General features: G+C 33.5%; 1 protein-coding gene across 35 annotated transcripts in view; it reads left to right on the plus strand.

Annotated features, from left to right (window-relative positions):
* Nucleotides 1-23,689, plus strand: part of dnajc24 (DnaJ (Hsp40) homolog, subfamily C, member 24) — a 276,223-nt gene that overhangs the window by 128,388 nt on the left and 124,146 nt on the right. For 3 of the 35 annotated variants that reach the window (XM_073941887.1, XM_073941896.1, XM_073941868.1), the window contains one exon: nucleotides 18,339-18,381. The exons of 25 other annotated variants lie outside the window; for them this stretch is intronic. The gene's annotated coding sequence lies outside the window, so the exon portion shown is untranslated. Of the gene's footprint in view, nucleotides 1-7,480; nucleotides 7,622-10,681; nucleotides 10,759-12,513; nucleotides 12,604-16,956; nucleotides 17,176-17,694; nucleotides 17,775-18,338; nucleotides 18,382-23,689 lie in introns of those variants that run through there. 7 more of the 35 variants (XM_073941897.1, XM_073941867.1, XM_073941871.1 and 4 more) reach the window with 5 other exon arrangements.

Below are 23,689 nucleotides of genomic sequence, written 5' to 3' on the forward strand. Positions count from 1 at the left end.
GTAGTAGTAGTAGTTGTAGCAGTAGTCATCGTAGTAGTATCGATTGTAATTGTATTTTGAAGTAGTAGTTCCTGTAGTAGTTGATGTCGTTGGTATAGTGGTAGCAGAAGTAGTAAAGGTGTCGTTGTAGCAGTAGTAGTAGTAGTCGTTGTTGGTGTAGTAGTAGTAGTAGTCATTGTAGTAGTATCGATCGTAATTGTGATTATTGAAGTATTAGTTCCTGTAGTAGTTGATGTTGTTGGTATAGTGGTAGCAGAAGTAGTAAAAGTGTCGTTGTAGCAGTAGTAATCGTTGTTGGTGTAGTAGTACCAGTAGTAGATGTCGTTGATGTAGATGTTGTAGTAGCAGTGATTGTGGTAGTAGTAGTAGTAGTAGTAGTAGTAGACGTTGTATTAGTTGTAGCAGACGCTGTAGTATCAGTAGTGGTAGTCATTGTTGTGGTAGTATCAGCAGTAGTAGACATTATAGTAGTAATAGTTGTGGTTGTGATTGTAGTAGCAGCAATAGTAGTTAATAATTATATAGTAATATAAGTAACTTTCTGCAGTAGTAGTAGTTAGGGTAGTACTTGTGATTTATTATCATTGTCATTTATTATTACTGTTGTCCTTTCTTTCTTTTTACTGTCATTATTTCTATTATACATTACTAAACATAGTTGTTACTCCCTAACTCTGACTGGTTTCTTCTGTATCTGTTTTACTTATATCTGCGAGACTAGATTCATTTACTGTACCTGACTATATTGTTTTTTTTTTTGTTTGTTTTTTTTTATTGTTGTTTTGTTATGGTTTTTTGTTGATGTTTTTTGTATTTGTATGATCCCAATTTATGTACCTTTTTGCATATTCTAATAAAAAAAAAAAATTTTTTTAAATAAAATAAAATAAAAGTATTACTTGGAATTAAAATAAAACATAGCAGTTGTCTGAGTAGTGATGAATCATTCCATTTATTAACATTTGTAAAATACTAATAAATGTTTCCAAGCACCAAATCCACATCTTAAAATGATTTCTGTAAGGATCATGTTACAATATGATCTTGCTGAAAATTTAGCTGTCCCATAACAGGAATAAATTACATGTTACAATATATTTAAATAGAAAAACTCTGTTTTAAATTTCTGTTTTAAGTTTTATATTTTCGATCACATAAACGTTAAATTCTAAATAGGAAATTCTTCCTTCTGAGAAATATTTACAAACTCTTAAAGACTCATTTAATCTCTTAGTCTTTTACTGTTCATATATATCAGGCTAGATAAGGGACAACGTTTTAGCAAAGAAAAAAGCCATTATCTTGAAGTTACTCTAAAAATGTAAACAATACATCAACTTGAGTGACAATTTTGATGAGGCAATTGAAATTCAGTGACATGTTGGCACTTTTTGTACTCTAAGATGCATGTAATCATTTCAGAGCCACAAACCAATCACAAAAAAAAATCCCATTGGGAGAATTAAGCATTGAGGCGTTAAACGCCATTGATTCCTTATGCAGGATCTCACCAAAGTCTCGCTTGCCAGCAACATTCAATATTGTTGGTGCAGCAAGCCATTTTACAGTGATTATACCCAACAAATGGCAGTCAAAGGGGACACTATAAATGTGTTTTCAGTGTGTGCTGGAGGGTTTGGATTTGGGAAACATGTCACAATCACTTTACTGTCTAGTCACCAATCCCTGCAGGACTTTACTGGCTGCAGACACTGTCCAGGTCATGAAAAAAATGAAGATATTAAGGTGCAGTTTCGTCTATACCATTTTTTTTTTTCATGAAAAAAAAAATAGCTGTAAAATCGAAATGGTGCTGGTTTTCTAGGGTGACAAGAGTGACAGTATTAATGTATACCCACATTTAATTTAAGTTATTAATAAATAACCAGTTATTTAAAGTTATTGAACAACAGATTTCAGTAGTCCCTTTCACACATACAGACCTTTTTCAAAAATACTGATAAATTCGTTCAGGCTATTTTCGTGAAAGAGAAGTCATAACATTACCGGTAATTTGCCGGAATGCTGCTCTGTGTAAACAGAAGGAAAATTGCCGGAAAGAGCGAGTGCAAGTCTAGAACATGCTGAAATAAGATGTCTGCTTAAGCCAATCAGAACAGTCAGATGCATTCACGTCCGCACGGTTTATGAAAGTAAAAACCTTTGAATATTTTTCCAGACACATTTAGCTGCTAGACGTTTGTCAGATAACGTTGATATGTTTCTTCTTAATGCCAACTGTGTAAATAATTATCGATAGGATGCTTATGAAAAGCCGTTGTTTGTTTACCTTCAAGCTTTGCTTCCTTTAGTTGCTTGACGCGTCGCGTGTGCTCGTGAAGCAGCCTGTGAGTGCCAGCACCACACACATATCATTTAGATCTCCACATGCGAAAGTGTTCCTTCATATTTTCTTTAAAATTGTTCACAATACTGATCCATCCACAGAGTTTGTAATGTAATAAAATTTTTACAAATATGAGCGCAGGCATTTAGAGGTCATTTCTGGTTAATGATGTCTGAATTTACCGCTATTTTGGAAGGGATGTGTGAATGGTCTTTTTCAGAAAAATTACGTAACATCCTCGCCTGTGTGAACAGCACTTTTTTGAATCTAACGGTAAAGTCGTTCCGGAAATTTTTTGAATATTTACCGAAATTACTGTGTGAAAAAGGGCTGGTGTCTATAATACCAACAAGGATAAAGGAGGTTACAAGTGACAAGACCATTTTAAAGTTTGCAGGAAATCAAAAATTGCTAATGAACATTGTTATTATTAAGGTGAAAAGTCTGAAGATTGAACCACTAAACAACTTGTTTAGGTAATCTTTAATCAAAATTTAATCATCCACTTAAACTCTGGAGGTCCTTGTCTGATGACATTAGTTTGATGGCTTGGGAAAAATAACCCCCTCCAACCATTAATTAGCTGTGAGTGAAAGATGAGATGAGGAACACAGAATAAACCCCACCCCAAGTCAATAATCAATTTTATTTGGAAATGCATCATCATTGTGGAATAAAAGTTTCAAGCAACTTCTGATTCAAGCAGGCTTTAAATGCACAGTATAACACATTTTTATTAAAATATCCAAAAACACTAGAACAGTTTTCGATTTTTATTATTATTATTTTTATTATTATTATTATTATTATTATGATAACTTATGTGCTTTTGTTGTCTTAAATGTTTTAAAGATTGTTCAAGTCCAAAGAAAGTAACTATCTTAACTAGTAACATAGTGTCTTTCTGTGTCCCCATGCTAATGATGTCATTCACCCATAAAACCTGTTTGGTTTTATATATTTAACAGGGAAACAACAAAGATGCTTTAATATGTTACACATTTTGTTAGACTGGACAGAGCTGCAGTATAACAGACCCTAAAATGTATTTAGTATGATAAAACAGCACTACTTCTTCCCCATGCAATCACAAGCTGAAAAACTGGAAGTGGTGGAATATGGCATAATAAAAGCTCTGCTGCTTCCGTGCCGTGTCAAGCTCATCTTTCGTAATTGCTTCAGCAGTCTCATTTTGCTTAAACATTTTTACTCTGCTTCTGAATACTTCAGCTCATCCATGAACATGTTTTTTGAAGGAATCCCATATGTAATTAAGATGACAACTCCCATGATTCCGCACACAGCATCATCATATGACGCCTGATTACACATAGATTATGTTTGGTGTGAATTCATACCCTCTAACAATAAAAAATGAAATACAGTGCCTTTAAATGAATCAAAAACAGGAGCTTTAGAGCTACCCCTACCTATTGTATAATCATCACAATCAAGAGGTGTTTGAAAGTATTTTCCATCTTCTTGAAACTTTATTTTTGCATGATTTTGTTTGAAATTACATCTTATTTATGTATTGAGGGGCTTTAAATCAGACCAGCTTAAAAACTATATTTTGCACATTTGTCCTCTAAAATTTCTAAACACATTCGCAAACCAATCTTGTCTGTTAAACTGATGTTTCTGAGATCATCTACTTGCTTTCTCTAACCAAAGATAATATGGGTCTCACAATAAAAACTTAACTTAATTTCTGTACAAACTTATGACTGTTTCCAAATAGGTTTCCTGGAGAAGCACTTAATTATTCTGTCATTGTACAGCTATATAGCCACACCTTAAGATTACACCAATGGTTGAGTCGCTGTTACTATGCTGCATCTGGTTGGACATTTAAACAGTATTTTTTATATAGCACAGCTACATTTTTCTTAATCAAAGATGCATTAAATTGGTCAAAGTGACCATCACAGTTTGTAATATTCCAGATGATTTTGGTTTCAAATAAATGCTCTTAATTTAAAGTATATTACAAGCTCTTCCCACTTTTTTCTTTCTCTGAGGGTGACACAATAACCCAAACCTGAACTCTGCACTGTAAAACAGCAACAGACCCACTTACAAACTGTGTTTAGTACAGTGAGGTATCTATAGTCTCTGACAGGACTCACAATCCAGTCTAGCTTGTAAAAACTGTCACTTCTAGAACCAGCTTGTGCTCTGAAAAGCCAAGAATAAATAAAACATCCATCTAATGCATCTCCTCGCTGTCCTCAACTCAGGATAATGCGCATCTTACTATGTATAAAATGTGGGAGGATCAAACAAAAAAAGTGTTGTATTCATTTTTTTTCCCCCTCATATGAGTGCTTTTCTGAGCGATAGCTGAGAGCGAGATTGTCGCATGCCACTTGTGGTTTCTGGTTTGAAATAGCCTGTTTCTGATGCCTTCAAAACCAGTGCTGAACTACTAGTGACACTCATTCAGAATTCGCTTATGAATTTTGCCAAAGGTGACTGTGAACCTGTGCAAAGTGTTGCATAATGAGAATGAAAGTGATGCATAAATCCATCTTTAACATATTGTTACATATCCTTTCTTGTTCTGACATGTTGCAAAGCTTTCTGTTTGTCATTTTTGTTTTATTTTACACCCCCACAAGACAGATTTTGTCTTTTGCATGTTACAGCAGGGTAAAATGAGTATTGAATGCGTCACCATTTTTCTCAGAAAACATATTTCTATTGGTGCTGTTGGCTTGAAATTTTCCCCAGATATTGGTAACAACCAAATAAATCCATATATGCAAAGAACAAATCCAGTTCATTTACAAATTACGTTATGTGTAAAAAAAAATAATAAATGACACAGGAAAAAAAGTATTGAACACACGAAGAAAGTGAGGTGTAGAAAGACAGTGAAAGGCCAAACAGCAGCAGAAATCTCTCAAAAGTTATTCCCTTCCTTAGTGTTATTTAACAAATTCAGTCCAACATCTACATTACCAAGAGGATGAAGGTGAAACCAGAGTGGACATTTCAGCAACACAATGATTCAAAATATAGCCAAAAAAACTCCCAAATGCTTTCAGAGAGAAAATCAAACTGTAGAATGGCCCAGCCAATCACCTGACTTAAGTCCAATAGAAAAATACAAATGAAATATACATTTTAGTAGTTCAGCACTTTCTCCTTGTGTCATTTCATTGTTAAAACATGTAACTAATTTTTCAGATGGTTTTTTTTTTTTTTTTTAATGTTTGTATTGTTTGGGTTTATACAAATGATTAATCAAATGATTTTCTTCCAGTCATCTCAACTTACATAAGTCAGTGTGAATAAAAAAAGTTACATTTACCATAGCTAAAACCTTATTAACTGATTAAAATTAAAGTAACAATTGTTGTTAATTTTTTTTGCACACAAAGGCTGCTTTTATTTGATCAAAAATACAGTAAGTTTACACAGTAAATACAGTGAGTTTAAATATTATTGTATATATTGAATTATTAATACACTGTAAAACCCAACAGTCAGCTTTATCAAATAAAATGTGTGTAGTTAAATCAAAATTTATTGAAAGTTAATTCTACTCACTTGAAAAGAGTTTTGAACTCAGTGTTGAAGGTAATGAGTTTATTAAAATACCTCATTACTTAAACTTAAGTGGAGTAAGTTCACAGTACTCATATAGATTAGTTTTTGAATTCAAATGGTTTGTAGCAATTTCCTTAAAAGGTTTGAGTTGCCTCAACTTTTTGGGTTTTACAGTGTACAATTGTAAAATAATTCTAATATGAAGATCTGCAGCTCAATGAATATTTATTATTATTATTTTCAGTGTTGAAAACTGTTGAGCTACTTCATATTTTTGTGAAAATTTTGATACAGTACCATTATTAAATATGTTTAGTTTTAAATGTCAAATTAAATTGTTAAGAGTGAAAGTAAAGCCATTTATAATGTAAAAACATAAATATTTTATTTAAAATAAAGGCTTTTTTATTGAAAATTCTGTCCATCAAAAAATTCTAAAAAGTAAAACATGTAAAATGTAAATCATAAAGTAGGGAAAAAATGTCTTTAAAATTATAAAAATCATCATAAATGATGGAATATGACTAATAATTGATTATAAATATTCATTCATTTTCTTTTCGGCTTTATTAATCTGGGGTCGCCACAGCGTAATGAACCGTCAACTTATCTAGCACGTTTTTACGCAGCGGATACCCTTCCAGTTGCAACCCATCTCTGGGAAACAATTACACACACTCACTCACACTCATACACTACGGACAATTTAGCCTACCCAATTCACCTGTACCACATGTCTTTGGACTGTGGGGGAAACCGAAGCACCCAGAGGAAACCCACACGAGCAAACTCCACACAGAAACGCCAACTGACCCAGCTGAGGCTCGAACCAGCAACCTTCTTGCTGTGAGGCGACAGCACTACTGCACCACTGCGTCACCTGATTATAAATATTATAAATAAAATTTGACGTTTTTTTAAAAGATCTTAAAGACTGGAGTAATGATGCAAACGATAAATCATATTTGAATCAAGTGAATAAATTAAAGCTTAAAGTACATACAATATCAAAAAAGTTATTTTAAATTGTAATAATATTTTACTATTTTACTGTATTTTTAACCAAATAAACCAAGCCTTGGCCATCAGATTAGACTTCTTTTAATACATTGTAAAACTCTTACTCATCCCGAACTTTTGAGCGGCAGTTTACATGACTAAAACAAACAGGCCCAGCTTTGCCTTGTGGAACAAATCCCATCTTGTCATGATCCTGTCTAACTTTAGGTCATCGGACCACGACAGTGACCTCATAAAGACTAGATTAGCATTGTATTTTACGGCTAATTAACCCCAAGCCTACATCTTTAGGCTGGATCTACACGCTGATTCTGTCGCCGGTGAAATGAGGTGCGTCGCTTTGTGTCGACACTGACTACGCTGTCATTAAAAAGCTTGTATTTGTTGCAGTTACTACATACTAGATCACACGTTTTTAACAGAGATTAGCATTTATAAGCATTTTACGTCAACATGCGCGCAAAGTGTGACTGAAGAGAATTAGATTAGATTTGTCCTATGAATATTCATTTTCATAAATGCCTGCTCATTAATATGCATACATTCTGTCGCATACAGGTTCTTCTCGACTCCTGGTTAGATGCTCTTTTTTCATCATTTCAGCTGTGATGTGAAATGCCAGAGATATATTTTTAGATTTTTTTGACATGTATTTGCTACTCATTTAGCAAAAAAATAAAAAATTGTTTTCATTTATATATATGTTATGTTATGTCTTCTGCTTAAGAAGTGATATGAAGAAGGAAATTTTTAAATATAAAATATGCATATATGTGGTTAGCATATTTAAAAATATATATATTTTTTAATTATATTTGCCCTTTTCTCAAGTAATGACAATTAATTCTACATTCATTAAAAAATATTTACACAAAATGCATGCCAGTGGTAAATGACAATTAATTCAAGATTCATTAAAATAATTACATAAAATGCATGCAGATAATTATGAATCTATTTTTTAGTAGTGCTATTTTATAGTATATCTTTTGAACCGAATGGGCTACAATCAAAATTGGCTCAAGCTGATTCAAACGCACCCTATGACAATCTTTTCACTATTTTGAATAGTTCAATAAAACCTATTTGAACAAACTTGTCCTAGGTCGTTTGACTGATTTTCAGCAAAATTTCACATGTAAAGACCATGCTGACCAAAAGATATTGAATTCAAGTTGATTATACTAACCGTTTTCAATTAACAAATTTAACGTAGAGCTTGCGAAAATTGAATTAAGTTGTTATATCTGTAAGGAATTGACGTATTCACACCAAACTTGGTGTGTGTTATTACAACCATGGTCTAAAATTAGCTACAGCTTTTTTTGGCACACTGCTCTCTAGTGGTCCAGAGATACAAAAAACTTCTAAAACTTCTAAATTCAAAATTCATTAAATTTGTCTCTTCACATACGGCGGATCATGCCGAGTCGAATGATGTCTAATTTTTCCAGGTCTGCCATTTAGGTCGTCGGCCAAAATATTTTAAAAATTGCTATATTTTACAGACGCATCTGCGAATTGTCATGAAAGTCGATATGTGGCTTTAGGACTGTATCCTGAAGGTGTTACATTTACATTTACATTTACATTTAGTCATTTAGCAGACGGTTTTATCCAAAGCGACTTATAAATGAGGACTAGGAAGCAATTTACACAACTATAAAAAATGTTTCGTCACAGCGCCACCTTTTGGTCAAACGTTATAACAACATTTCTAAAAAAGCTAATAACTTTTAAATAGTTTTGCCTATTGTTATTAAACTTGTCGTGATACACTTCTTGGGTTGTCCTGAGAATATTGATACCAATTATGCCTTAATTAACTCAACTTCTTGTCTATCATCTAGCCTTAAGTCAAAAACCTACTTTTTCAAACTCCTCCTACATTGTTTGGCTGATTTGCACCAAATTTGATTCATCTTCAGAGTATGCTGACAAAAAGTTATTGAATTCGTGTTGATAGGTGTAACGGTTTACTGCACCGACAAATGTGATGGCATGATGCCAAACTACATCTGAGACCATCTCTGTGATAGTCAAAGATAATGACATTAAATCTTAGGTCATTTTCTGTCATTGTCGCCTCACACTGACCGCTGACCATAAAAATTTTGTGACAGCGCCACCTATAAGTCAAAAGTTATAAAACATTCATTAGCCATTATTAATGATTTTTTTCAATCGTTATTTAAAAGATTATTTTAAAAAAATACACAAAATGCATGAAGATAATTAAGAATAATTTTTAGTTCTGTTTTATTTATATGGATAAAATAACATATTTAATCAAATAAAACTTTAAGTAATATATTAATATATTAGATCAAGCAAACAGTTTGGTTGTTTTGGAGTATTATCATTATTGTTGTTGTTGTATTTGTTGTTATTATTATTATTATTATATTATTATTATTATTATTATTATTATTATTATTATTATTATTATTATTATTATTATTATTATTATGTTTAAGTGACTTTCATAGTATTCATAGGATTTTATGACTTGCTGCACATTTTATATTGTATGTGCTTTATTTATTTGTTTTATATGTTTTAGTAGTCTTTATAAGTATTTATATCACAATTCTACATAATTTTAGACCAGAAATGTTGATTTTATTAAATGTTCTAAAATTTATTTTAAACTACATCATTTTTTTACCATGGTTGTTTTTTGTACACTGCATTATGGGATGTTTGTGTAAATGTGTGTGTGTGCACAGGCTTAAGCATGTAAACAGCCTTCAGATATGTTGTCATAGTTCATCCCATTGTAACATTTGCAGTGCCTGGGTATTTAATCTGAAGGCAGCACTTACATGTATTTTGCTCATGCAGTGTGTCTTGCTCTCACCCTCAGGGCCAAGCCTCACACTTTTCAAATATTTAACACACACACACACACACACACACACACACACACACACACACACACACACACACACACACACACACACACACACAAACTGTCTGTGTTTTAGCCCATCCTGCCCTTGATTCAGCTCCAAGCGCAAAACACATAATATATAAAAACACATAGAAATGCACAAAAAAATCCTCAGAGGTGCTGCTCTTACTGTTCTGACCAGCTTATTTTAACCAGCTTTGTATTTTGCTAAATGTCTGATGCTGTAATTAGTAATAATGATTTTATTGTTTAATTGCGTTATGTTAGAAAACAAATCTTAGTCAAAGAGAAATATCTTAAAGATATTGTTTGCATTAGTGTTCAGTTTGATAATTTTGCTACTAATAATGCAATCATCTCTTCTATTTTGACATTTAGGCACTGAGTTTAAATTCATATTTCATCTCATTGTTAGGAAACAAGTGTTTTAAGCATATTATAATTGTAAAATGTAATGTTTGTAACTGTAATCCATCCTAATGCTTACATGTATTTTTAGCTTCAATGACTAACATTTGCTTTTGTATGCAAAAGTTAGTGTTCGTTTTGTTGAAAATAATGTAGAAATGAAGAGAATTTAATATCAGCCTTTTATAATTTTTTAAATGTGATATAAATTAATTAATATATTAATATATTAATATTTTATATATATATATATATATATATATATATATATATATATATATATATATATATATATATATATATATATATATATATATATATATATATATATATATATTTATTTATTTATTTATTTATTTATTTATTTACAACAGTTCTGTCTGGTTCTCAAATCAAATTTCTTCAGATATTCTCACTCTTGTGTACTCCACCCACAGGAGTGGCAAGCGGAGGACTACAGTTTGAAAAAAATTGCTGCTGTTGGACAACATAATGTACTTTTAAGGCTTTTTAGGTGAGAATGTAGTTGTTGAGATTGCAACTATGTAATTTATTTATAAAGATAGTGCCTACTTTACACTTACACTTGCTTTTACACCTACGCTTTTTTTCTGGACTTGACGCATTTCTCCAGTTAGCGCTGTTTATTTGGTATGTGGGAATCCAGCAATCGCGCTCGGATATGCGCAAAAACAGTCTTGCTTTATCTGTTATTTCTCTCTATAATGTAAAGCCTATAATGCATAAGCCAACTGCTATCTAGCATTAAATCTTACTTCTGATTTAATTTGGTGACAATGTCTGTGGGTGACACCTTTCAAAAGTAAAAGACATCTTTTCGCTTATAATGTCTTATTGCCCATCATCATAAGTTAAAATAAGGAAGCATGAATAAACCGTGAAACTCTGACCAATGTGAGGAAAGTTTACTTGTATGTGACTTGTTTTAGCTCTTTTGGTCCGTTTAGAAACTTTGCTGTGTGAAAGCGAATTGCACCAAGAGCAACACTGTAACAATTTGAATCCCTGTTTTGGAACAAGAGAATCAATCCACAGGTGTGAAAGCACCCTTGGATATTCATAATTTCGGGAATTCAGCGCATTGCTGGCCAGCCTGCCATACTGAGCAGAGCAAAGACGATTGACGTTCTGCCACAAGATGGCGACAGAGTCGGCATAATAAGTCCTAAGAGGAGAAAAACAGCATTTTCTTAGCGTAAGTTTCAAACTACAGCTGAACAAATCATTACAGAACAGGTGTCATTCTAAGTCGATCTCTCTCAATTATATTTTGTAGTGCTGAATTAATACCATAGTAAATTGATAGTGTTTGCTTTTTTGGGGTTAATTGCTGTGATCTCCTGATTGCAACAGAGAAATCTGTAGACTTATGGCATTTCAAGTTGTTCAGCTTTATAATCTTAAAATGTGAGCAAAATTACCCGTTTTGTCATCATTTTAGACATTATGCTAGAGAATCTTTCAAATACTAAAGTGACGTTTGTTAAGTAGAAACGGTTTCTGCTGTTCAGACTGTCAGCTGCAGATGTGAATGAATGGTGGAAGAAAGTAGATCCTCATACAAAAGGGTTTTTGAGACTCTCCGTGTTTCATTTTCTTTTTTATACACACAATTTTGTCATCAAACTGTTGTATAAACGCAACATCACACTCGTAGCAGTGCGAAATGGCTGTTTATCATCACTGGTGGACATGGGTGCCACTAGGGGGAAGTTATGACAATTTCAAGCACCCACACTGTTTAAGGGCCCCTAGAGTTACTATTAAGGGCCCCCAATCATCCCTCCTCCCACCGCTCTTTACTTTCCTTCCCGGCATATATATAATAATATTACAAAGATTTGTAAAAATACTATGTAATAATATTATATAGTATATATTATACTACTCTAATAATATAAATAAAATTATTTTGAAAAATAACATATTATGTTAACTTTTTTTACTGCTGTTTACTCAAACATATTCTCATCATCATCTCATCAGTACCACTTACAAATGCATTAAACCCATATATTTGAATATTTTACACAGCAATTTTCAAATGCTAATACACGGTACATTACACACACATAGATTAAGCAATTCTCAGCTTAAATAACCTGTCCCGACAGGCAATACTGTGTTCTTTTATCTAACTTCCTCTACATATGTGGCCATAACTGTGCTCCGTTCAGCATATTCCAAAGGTCCTTTTACTTCCAGGTGAATATGTTGCTGATATATTACAAATGACCTTTTCATGCAGGCAATCCGTAGAGAATCTGAAGGGAATCTGTTTTTCAAATGTGAGCAATAAGAAGACAGCGGTGTGCCCTTTACAAGGTCTGATTGGCAGGTAAATATTTATAGAGTTGTTTGTTCGGCTCCCTGATCCGTGTGGTTGTGTGTGTGTTTAATTTTTTTTTTTTTTTTTTTTGCATATGAGAATGTCAGATTTGGACAATACCACATCAATTGCTTCTTTTATTATAGTATTATTTGATTTAATTATCCTGTCACCTTTAGCATCCATAGCACCCGAACACCTTAATTTACTAGTCAGGATATTTAATGTATACTTGAAGACTGTCCCACCCTACCAAAACATCTGCTCAGGTCTTGTTCCTGTGTCAGGAGTGCAGAGTCATTCAAAAGTCCAGGAAAACAATGCGCCGTAATTCTAGATGACTCAAGGCTTATGGGCAGGCTGAGAGATTTTTGTGCTTTTAACAGTAGGGTTGAATTTCGTTTCGCGATTACTGCCAGACTGAGGTTGGTGGGCCAGGCACAGAGCTTGGATTGCTGAAAAACAAGCTTAATCGTCCCCTTCAAAGGAAATCCAAGAGCGTGCGCAGATGCCTAGATGTGTCTTAGCAGTTTCCTATGTTTGGTTTAAATGGTGTGAGAAAGTAAATGTATTGAACAAATTTAAGTGTATAAATCAAGTTGTCACAGCACACGTACAGTTGAGGTGGCCAGCGTGCACAAAGATAAAGGTGAAAGGAGCATTTTAAACTCTAAAGTCTTTATTAAACCCAATTAAACACGCAAGAGAGTGTTCTGGAGTCAACAAGATGAACACAAACCACAAATAATGCAAAAGTAAAAGAAAACAAAAGTAACTAAATGAGAAACTGGTGAAAACAATCGACGAGGAAAATCAGTAACTATGACAACAAATGGGAAGCAGGACCATGAAAGCCAGAACAAAAACACTAGAAATTTAGAAACTACTGACTTGTTTCAAAGGCAAGTCATTTCACTTGGTGGCCATCTTTGAAACGCCTCTCAGGCAGTATGCTCTGTCTGAATGGGGAAACATGCAATGCTCCAAAACTTTTTGCCAAGCTTACGATTACATTACATATTTGAATCACCGATAAAATTAAGCAATAACCATCTCATAAGTTTAGTTTCTAAACATTTTTTTCAGGTTGCTCAGGCTAATGTGCATGCGCACTTAAAAGGAATGAGATCATGGCACCAACCTCATTTATGACCATGTTACACGTTATCATCCTCTGAATAATGCTTTGTCAGATCACGCTGGTCTTCAGGAGTAATTCACAACTTGGTCTTAATTGTGAATCTCTTCCAGGAACGACAGTGACTCTTTATATACTATTTTGTGGGGGTTTGAGTAATTGCTGTCAAGTGATGTGCGTTTAACAGGATAGGCTGTACTTAGCGTTTGTTTCATACAGATTACGTGTAAAGTTAGTTCATTTAAAAGTAGAGATTGCAAACTTAATTTAAATACATTTAGATCTAAATACAGATGTAAATGTGCAAGAATGAACGTATGATTATTGTTGCAGAAATACCAGAACTGACATTTTTAGGAGCTTAGGATGCTTATATGTTTTATGTTATATGCTTATATAAATTGTATATATATATATATATATATATATATATATATATATATATATATATATATATATATATATATATATAATTGTTTTTTTTTTACTATGGGAACCACAAATTAAGCATGGTTTTGCTACCCTTAGGGTTGATTTAAACTTCTGTGTCATGCGCACACGTATGCTCCGGCGCAGCCTTCGCGTGGTCGCATAGTCTTGATTGCCTTGATTAATGCCGACATTGACCGCACCTCTCAAAAAATCTAACTACATGCCGCAATGACGCATAGCGCAAGCTCTGTGCTTGGTCAGCTCGGTATTGCTGAGAAGCGTGGGTGGCGCAGAGCGCCGCGAGCATGATGGAGTGATTGTTTACAAGTGTTGAGTCCTATGAAGGAGCTCCAGATGGAAAATTTTGTTTTGTGTTTACCTTATGATCAAAGTTGTAGCACGTCAACCGATTCCTGCCTGTGAGTGAGCAAGTTTGAGCTAGTTGGTGCGTTCAGAAAAAACAAAACACCCGCGAAGAAACTTGACACTGAGGAGCATAAAAACTGCAAGCTAGCATTTTGGGAGTGTTATTGCAGAGCAACACAAACAGCATGCAGAAGTAAAAATGCACAACTATGCACAAGGCAGGCACAGAAGTTTATATGTCAGCCTTTACCATGGTTTAATCATGTTATTTGTTATTAAGTGTTAGTGTTATGCTTAAAATCTCTTTTACCACAATTTTACTACAAATAAACAATTGTTCAATTTCTAAAGGTACAACATGCTCTTTAAACTTAAATCTAGACTTTTCTTGGTTTTAAAGACACTGCACAATATTAAGTCAGCATGAAACAGAAGTCAAGATTGTCCTTTATATATATCTATATAGTGATGTACATCCAACGAAACAATCCTGAAACGAGAAAAAAAATGTAGAGCAGTGCAGGATTTAGTCCTTTGAGAACTGAATGGATCATTAGAAGATGGGCGTTGCTAACAAAATGGAGGAAGATTGACAAATGGACTAAAGCAAGACCTGCACTGATATCCCCGCCCTGAAGGCATTCCAGATGACCAGAAGTGAAGAAAAGTCATTTCGAGGGGGAGGGATGGTTATGGTATTAAATAAAAGATTATGGAGGCAAATGTATTAGAAATAGATTCAAATGCAGTGTTCAAATAAATAATGAAGAACACAGATACATTTAAAGCAACCACTACAACATATAATACCTATGTGGCTATGTTTTGTTACCTATCCAAGTTTTAGAAACAACAAATAATAACTTCACTTCTAGTTGATCATTTTGTATCAGAAATGGTTTATATGAAGAGCAAAGGCCTCTTGATTAAGCTTATTTTACCTAGATGAAATATGATCATGCCTTGATTTTTAATTAAGACAGCAAGGTCTGACTTTGCTTAGACAAAAGTCTTTTGTCACTCAACAGAAATAATGTACAGTATAGAATATAAAGTCATGGTGCAGTGGAAAAAGACTTAATATTGTATATGACTCCCATGAGCTTGGAGGACTGCATCCATACATCTCTGCAATGACTCAAATAACTTATTAATAAAGTCATCTGTAATGGCAAAGAAAGCATTCTTGCAGGACTCCCAGAGTTCATAAAGATACTTTGGATTCATCTTCAATGCCTCCTCCTTCATCTTACCCCAGACATGCTCAATGATGTTCATGTCTGGTGACTAGGTTGGCCAATCCTGGGGCACCTTGACTTTCTTTGCTTTCTGGAACTTTGATGTGGAGGCTGAAGTATGAGAAGGAGCGCTATCCTGCTGAAGAATTTGGTACAATGGGCAGCACAAATGTTTTGATACCTCAGGCTGTTGATGTTGCCATCCACTCTCATCGCAGATCTCTCACACGCCCCCATTCTGAATGTAACCCCAAACCATGATTTATCCTTCACCAAACTTGACTGATTTCCTGTAAGAATATTGGGTCCATGCAGGTGCCAATAGGCTTTCTGCAGTATTTGTGATGATTGGGATGCAGTTCAACAGATGATTCATCGGAAAAATCTACCTTCTGCCACTTTTCAGTCAAGTTATTGTTTGTTGCTCTTACAACTGGAATCGACGACAAGACTCTTATCAGGTAGTGTAAAAATAAGAAGAGTACATTTTTATTTAATGCTGACTTTATAGGCAAATTTCAAGTCATGCAACTGTCAACTATTAAATTATGCTAAATGTTAAAACGGCTAGATGCTTATGTACTACTTACAAATAAGTCAAAAATTCTTAATTTCTGATCATTTTCCTTATTTTTATTCTAAGATAATTAGTCATATATTTCTTTTCTTAATCATCCTTTCTTGCTTCATTTGTTGTGTGGAAAATATCCTAGGAAAGAGTGACAAGAATTAGCACCTAATACTTCTGTCATTAGCGACTCTGGCCAGAGCTTTGGAATTCCTTTGATGCCATTCTTTTGGTAAGGGCCGTTTTGCTAATCTCTGTTTGAGGAAATTGTGGTATTTGGGTCACAAATTATTCCCTCACAACAGTGATATAAACACTAAACTGCTAAACTGCGTAAAATTGCTAACATGGAACTCCCTAGCTCTGGATCTCCCGCTAACACGCAATCCTCACACTGTTTTTGTTTGAGGGATATGTTTATTTCACAACCAAAGTTACATTTGGGGATATATTCGCTGCTGAGGAACCAATAATGAAGTAGAATTACATTCTAGTGAGATTTAGGCCTGAATTTTTGTAGCATCACAGGTCATTCATTGTTGTTATTAGCATAGTCGTTTGTTGTTGTCATTATATGCTTTTTTTTTCTCTTTTTGTTTTGACTGTGTGTGTGTGTTTAGGGTGACAAGGTTTATTTGAGAGGAGTGTTGGGTTGTTGCCCCGTCCCGCAATGGCAGGTGGGGGGTTTGGTTACAATAGAAAAACAGTGCCATGCTGCCATCTTCATGACAGGCTCTGGCTCAGAGTTACAGTGTCCTGGTCCAGAAAGACGCCGCTCTCTGTCTGTCTCACTGACCAGGGTGTCCTGAGACGCTCCAAAAAGAGGAGTCAAGGGTGAGGTGTGTAAACCAGGCCGCCTTTCCATCTGCCGAGTGCATGTATTTGTGTTTGAGTTGATATGTTGAGCAAATGTTTTCATGTGTTAGCAGTAGTGGACATAAGACACATATATTATATTATATTATATTATATTATATTATATTATATTATATTATATTATATTATATTATATTATATTATATTTATTCTGGACTTTTTTTTACAAATCAAATACTCTGAGCTTTAATTTGTATTAATATTATTTACATTTTTATTAAAAGTTTTGCAGTTATTTAAAAGCCCCCAACCCACCAACCACCACCCCACCCCCAACCCCCACCCCTCTTCGACCTTCCTATTTTATTTATTTATTTATTTGCTACAGTCCACACTACCAAAATGAAACTATATATGTGCTCCTTCATTCTTGAAAAGAAGTTTGTGCATATGCGCGTCACTCATGCTGAATGTGTGTCTGGGCTGTTGTTTCCTCCGCTCTTTTTGCCAGCTGCTGTCACTCATCTGTCTGCCTGTTACAGCATTGACACTCTTCCCACTATCTGTTAAAACCATCCAGCTTTCACTACTGTAATCAACTGGAGGATTTGTGAATGGAGAGGTAATATGATTAAACACATTGATGGGTACAAAATATTAAAATCCTTTCACTGAAAATTCCTCCTCTCTTCAACATAATAAAATCAGCACTGAGGGATTGTCAATGCTCAAGGTCAATAGCTTTCCCATGCATTCGGAACACAGTGTATTTACAGTAGATAGAAGATTAAATATTAAAGCATTAAGTATTTCATATTGAATATTTAATAGCTGATATTTACCATTTGTAGCATTTTGGAAATAAATTTAATTAGACTTGCATATAGACTAAATATAGTTTTTACATTTTTTTCGATATTTTCTTTAACAATTGCTAATATAATTATAAAATGCTAGCAACACAAAATGCTAGCAATGTGTTAAAACCTGTTGATAGCTACAGTTTCACTTTTTGTAGCAATGAACTGGTTTCACATGGCCACTATTTAAAAAGTGAAAGGGAGGCTGTGTTTGGAGGAAACCCAGAAGTATCACCTGGAGTCATACAGGAACGTTGCATACTCGGCTGTTTATATTTATCAGCGAAGAGACAATGACCCAGATTTTTCATTTGATCTCTTTTCAGGTGACTCGAAGGACTGTTTTGAATGGATAATGAAAATAAAAAGGTATATCAGACCTCATTTTCAGCTAGTTTGGAAATGGTACTAGTTAGCTAACGTTTTCTTTCCCAAACACGTTTTAGATGCCATTTATCAAACTCAAGTTAATGAATTGATTCTTTCACTATATTAGACTTGTCACGATGACTTGTAATTCCTGTTAACATTTCAGCACTGTTGAGTGCGTCCTTAAACACCGCTGATTTGTATGTGCTAAAACAAGTCGAAAGTACCGTGGAGGTTTCTTGAGACCGCGAAATACGTCCCGGGAGGTACATATTTTGCAGTTTTTGTTTTCGCGAATCCACTAGCGGCTGCTGTGTACGCTTTTTCGCATCTTAAATGTCTCTCAAGAGTGTCGTTCGCCCCCGCGCTGTTCTCGCATAAACCTACCAGAGGCCACTGTCAACCGATTAAATGATTGACTGGGCCACCGGCCAATCAACTGACCCACCAGTTAACTCCTCTCTGCGTCTCATGTCCGCCGATGTACACGACGAGCTAACTGGACAAACTGGTTGCGGCGGTAAAGCCCTTCACACGGAGGGAAGCAGTCAGCAGATAAGCACCAAAAGGAACGACATCATACTGCCCTGTAGCGTTAGCTTAAAAAACGAAATGCAGCCATACATACCTATGGCTACATAATTTGCGGTCTCCAGAAAAATCTGCGGGACTACTTTTTCAGAATGAGCCTGTGTTGGATAAAACATATTGACAGCTACAGTTCCAATTATGCAAAACAAGGTCAGAGCTGCAGTTCAAATTAACCTAGCAATTACCAAAACAAGAAAGAAATGTGAAGAATTTCCTAAACCTATTCAACAACTAAAAAACATATTTAAAATGCTACATAAAGGTATACTCTAGCGAAACATAAGATGCTAGCAATGTCTAAAAAACCTGTTGAAAGCTACAGTTATGCTAGCAATGTTGTAAACTATTATTACAGCTACAGTTCCAATTATCCAATAATGTTTTTTTTTCCAATAATGTTAACAACATGCTAAAACATATGCTATAAACACTAACAATGTTAGCAGATGTGTTAAAATGTGTTATTTTGCTGGATAAAACAAAGAACACTAACAATTTGCTGAAACATGTCAGCAACTAAAAAGTTTGAAAAATTGTTAGCAACACGTAGAATGCTAGCAGTGTGTTAAAACGTGTCGAGAACTGCAGTTCCAATTAAGCTAGCAATTACCAAATCAAGAAAGAAACAGTTTCCTAAATCAGGTCAAGAACTAAAAATATATAAAAAATTATAGCAACACGTAAGATGCTAGCAATGTCTTAAACATGTTGACATCTACAGTTGTAAATATGCAACTGTCAAAGCAAGGTAGAAATTTTAACAATATGCTAAATCATGTTAGCAACTAAAAATATGCATAAAAATGCTAACAACACTTAATGTTAGCAGTGTGATCAAATGTGACGACAGATACAGTTCCAATTATGCTAGCACTTGCTTAAAACAAGAGAGAAACACCAACAATTTACTGAAAAACACTCAACTAAAAAGTAAAATTGGTGGCAACACATAGAATGCTAGCAGTATGTTAAAACATGTTGAAAGCTGCCATTCCAATTAAGCTAGCAATTACCAAAACAAGAAAGAAACTTTAACAGTTTACTTAACCATGTCAGCAACAACAATAAATAAATAAATAAATAAATAAATAAATAAATAAATATGCTAGCAAATAAGATGCTAGCAATGTCTTAAACATGTTGACAGTGACAGTTATGCTAAAAATGTGTTGAAACATGTTGGCAGCTACAGTTCCAATTATGCTAGCAGTTGACTAAACAAGAAAGAAATCTTAACAATATGTTAAAACATCAAACATGTAAATAAATAAATAAATAAAAAGAAATCAAAAGAAATACTATTAAAACATAAAATGCTAACTATGTGTTAAGACATGTCGACAGCTCCAGTTATGCTAACAATGTTTTAAAATGCGGCAACAGTCCCAATTATGCAAGTACTGTAATTGCTAAAAAAGAATAAATGGTAACAATTGGCTATATCGTCAACAACTTAAAATATACAAAAGGTAATGCTAGCAACACATTAGATGATAATAATGTTTTAAAACATCTTGGTAGCTACATTTTTGCTTTTTATCTTGGTACAGCTACAGTTTCAATTATGCTAGCAGATGATTTAACAAGGAAGAAATGTTAACAATATGGTAAAACATCAACACTTTCAAAATATTATAAATAAAATGTTAGCAAAGTTTAAAACATGCTGACAGTTCCAATTATGCTAGCAATTGACTAAACAAGGAAGAAATGGTAATAATATGTTAGAATGCAACAATTTATAAATATATTTAAAAAATATTATCAACACAAAATGCTAACTATGAGTTAAGACATGTTCACAGCTCCATTTATGCTAACAATGCTTTAAAACATGCCGCTAGTTCCAAGTATGCTAGCAACAGCCAAAAAAAGAAGAAATTTTAACGATTGGCCATATTGTCAACATCTAAAATATATTGAAAATACTAGCAACACATAAGATGCTAACAATGTCTTATAACATGTTGACAGCAATGCTACAGTTCCAATTATGCTAGCAGTTGACTAGACAAGGAAGAAATGTTAACAATATGTTAAAACATCAAAAATGTTTAAAAATATATCAAAAGCCATTGACTAAATCTACAATTAGCTAAATTGTCAACTACTTAAAATATATATATAAAAAAAATGCTAGCAACACTTAAGGTGCTAGTAATGTTTTAAAACATTTTGGTAGCTACAGTTTTGCTATTTATGTTGGTACAGCTACAGTTCCAATTACACTAGCAGTTGATTTAACAAGGAAGAAATGTTAAGAATATGTTTAAACATCAACAATTTAAAAATATATAAAAAATATTATAAACATAAAATGCTAACAATGTTTTAAAACATGCCGACAGTTCCAATTATGCTAGCAATTGACTAAAAAAGAAAAATGTTAACAGTTGGCTAAATTATCAGCAATTATTTAAAATGCTAGCAACACAAAATGCTAGCAATGTGATAAAATGTGGCAAATGTGGTGTAAGACAACAGTTATGCTAACAATGTGCCACAAATACTAGATATGTGCTAGCTCGTCAGTCTTTCTCATGACAAACTCTACGTTTTATTTTAGCAAACATTTTAATATTATTGCTTCAACCAGGATTGTATAAATATAACCCAAACTCTGTATTCTCAGTAGATGTAGAGAGACATGGACTGAACTAAAATCTGGATTCTCTTGCTTTAGGTGAGCTGAAGTGTCTCTTCAGAGCCTCTCAATAAAGCTGATCTGCACTCGTTCATTAAAGAGCGATAAGTGGCAGTGTTTGGTCAGCACTGAGAGAAGGGTTTGGGGTTTTTGAAGACGTGTGAAGTGGCTATTACTCTAAATTACAAGCTTCAGTATAAAGCACTGGCAGGCAAAGGATACACACACTCATACAAGGCGATGCTGAAGTGTTATTGCAGCCTCTTGTCTTTTCCCCCCTCTCAGACAGACTGATAACCCTTCTTTACACTTTCTGGGTTTACGCACAGGGCGTTCTTTGGAAAGACTCCCACCAGACTAATAGCATTTTGATGGAACAAACTGTCATTACAAAAGCTCATTTGGTCTAATGAGTCGCTGTTTCTGTCTTTTCTTCTTTTTCTCTTTTATTAAATCATATACAAAGGATTATTCGCTGATGGGCCTAATTCAGATGTTATATATGAGGTGGGGTACTACACTGGGAATCTTTCATTTTATTTATTCATTTATTTTATATTTTAATATTATGAAAACTGCAATATGAACTTTCACATTTTCGACATTTTCATTTTATTAAAATAATTTATAAAAATTTTAAAAATCTGAAATTAAAGTTTTTATTATTTTAAATTCTAAATTAAAATATTACAATGTATATATATACATATTTAATATGTGCATGTGCAAATATGTGGGTCTGTATATATATCAGAGTTTTTTTCAGTTTTTTACTATTATTTTTGCTATACTATATTAGACTATAGGGTGATGCGGTGGCGCAGTGGGTAGCACGATCGCTTCACAGCAAGAAGGTCACTGGTTCGAGCCTCGGCTGGGTCAGTTAGCATTTCTCTATGGGGAGTTTGCATGTTGTCCCCTTGTTGGTGTGGGTTTCCTCCGGGTGCTCTGGTTTCCCCCACAAGTCCAAAGACATGTGTTACAGGTGAATTGAATAGTGAATTGTCCGTAGTGTGTTTGTGAATGAGTGTATGTGGATGTTTCCCAGTGATGGGTTGCAGCTTGAAGGGCATCCACTTGCTAAAACATGATGGATAAGTTGGGGGTTCATTGCGCTGTGGCAACCTTGGATTAATAAAGAAACTAATTATTTTACTAATTATTAATTATTTACTATTATTATAATTGTTATTATTATTAATAATATTATTTTGTCACTATTAATATTATTATTATTATCAATATTATTAATATTATTATTATTATTATTATTATTAACATTATTCATATTATTTGTAATATTATTATAAATTTTATTATTAGTAGTAGTATTATTATCATTATCAATATTACTATTATTAATAATATTATTATTTTTATTCTTATTCTTATTATTATTACCGTTATTATTATTATTACTCTTATTAGTAGTAGTAGTGGTAGTAGTATTGTTATTATTATTATTATTATTACTATTATTATTATTATTATTATTATTACAATTAATAATATTACTATTATTAGTAGTAGTAGTGTTAATTTTACTATTATTATTATTACTATTATTAATATTATTGTTGTTGTTTTCATTATTACTATTATCGTTCTTATTATTGTAAAAGCTGCAAAACATGAAAATAAATATTTAAAATAATAACAGAAATAATATTTTATATTTTTATTTTATATGTGAGTTACACATTCATAATTTTAATTAACATATTGTATAAACATAAATAACATCTACATTTTGTATACTCATGCTTGTTTTTAAAAATAATTTTAATCATTTTTTTTTTTTTTTTGATAATGCACATTAGGAGCATTCTCTTACAGTCTACACTACAGACTTTTAAATGCCAGCAACAGAATTTGTTCACTGGTTGGTTCTGCTGGATTCTGGTTGTGTTTTTTTTTTTATCATCTTTGTCTTCTCGCCTCGTTTCCTTTGTGTTCATCATTTCAAACACAGCTGCATTAACTCTATTGTCGGGGTCTGCGGCGCAAAGACCCTTCAGAAAGTCGAATCACAACAGAGTGAACGCATCTGCAGCCAAGCATAATTGTGTCCTG

The sequence above is a fragment of the Danio rerio genome, chromosome 25 (assembly GCF_049306965.1).
Source record: "Danio rerio strain Tuebingen ecotype United States chromosome 25, GRCz12tu, whole genome shotgun sequence".
NCBI lineage: Eukaryota > Metazoa > Chordata > Actinopteri > Cypriniformes > Danionidae > Danio > Danio rerio.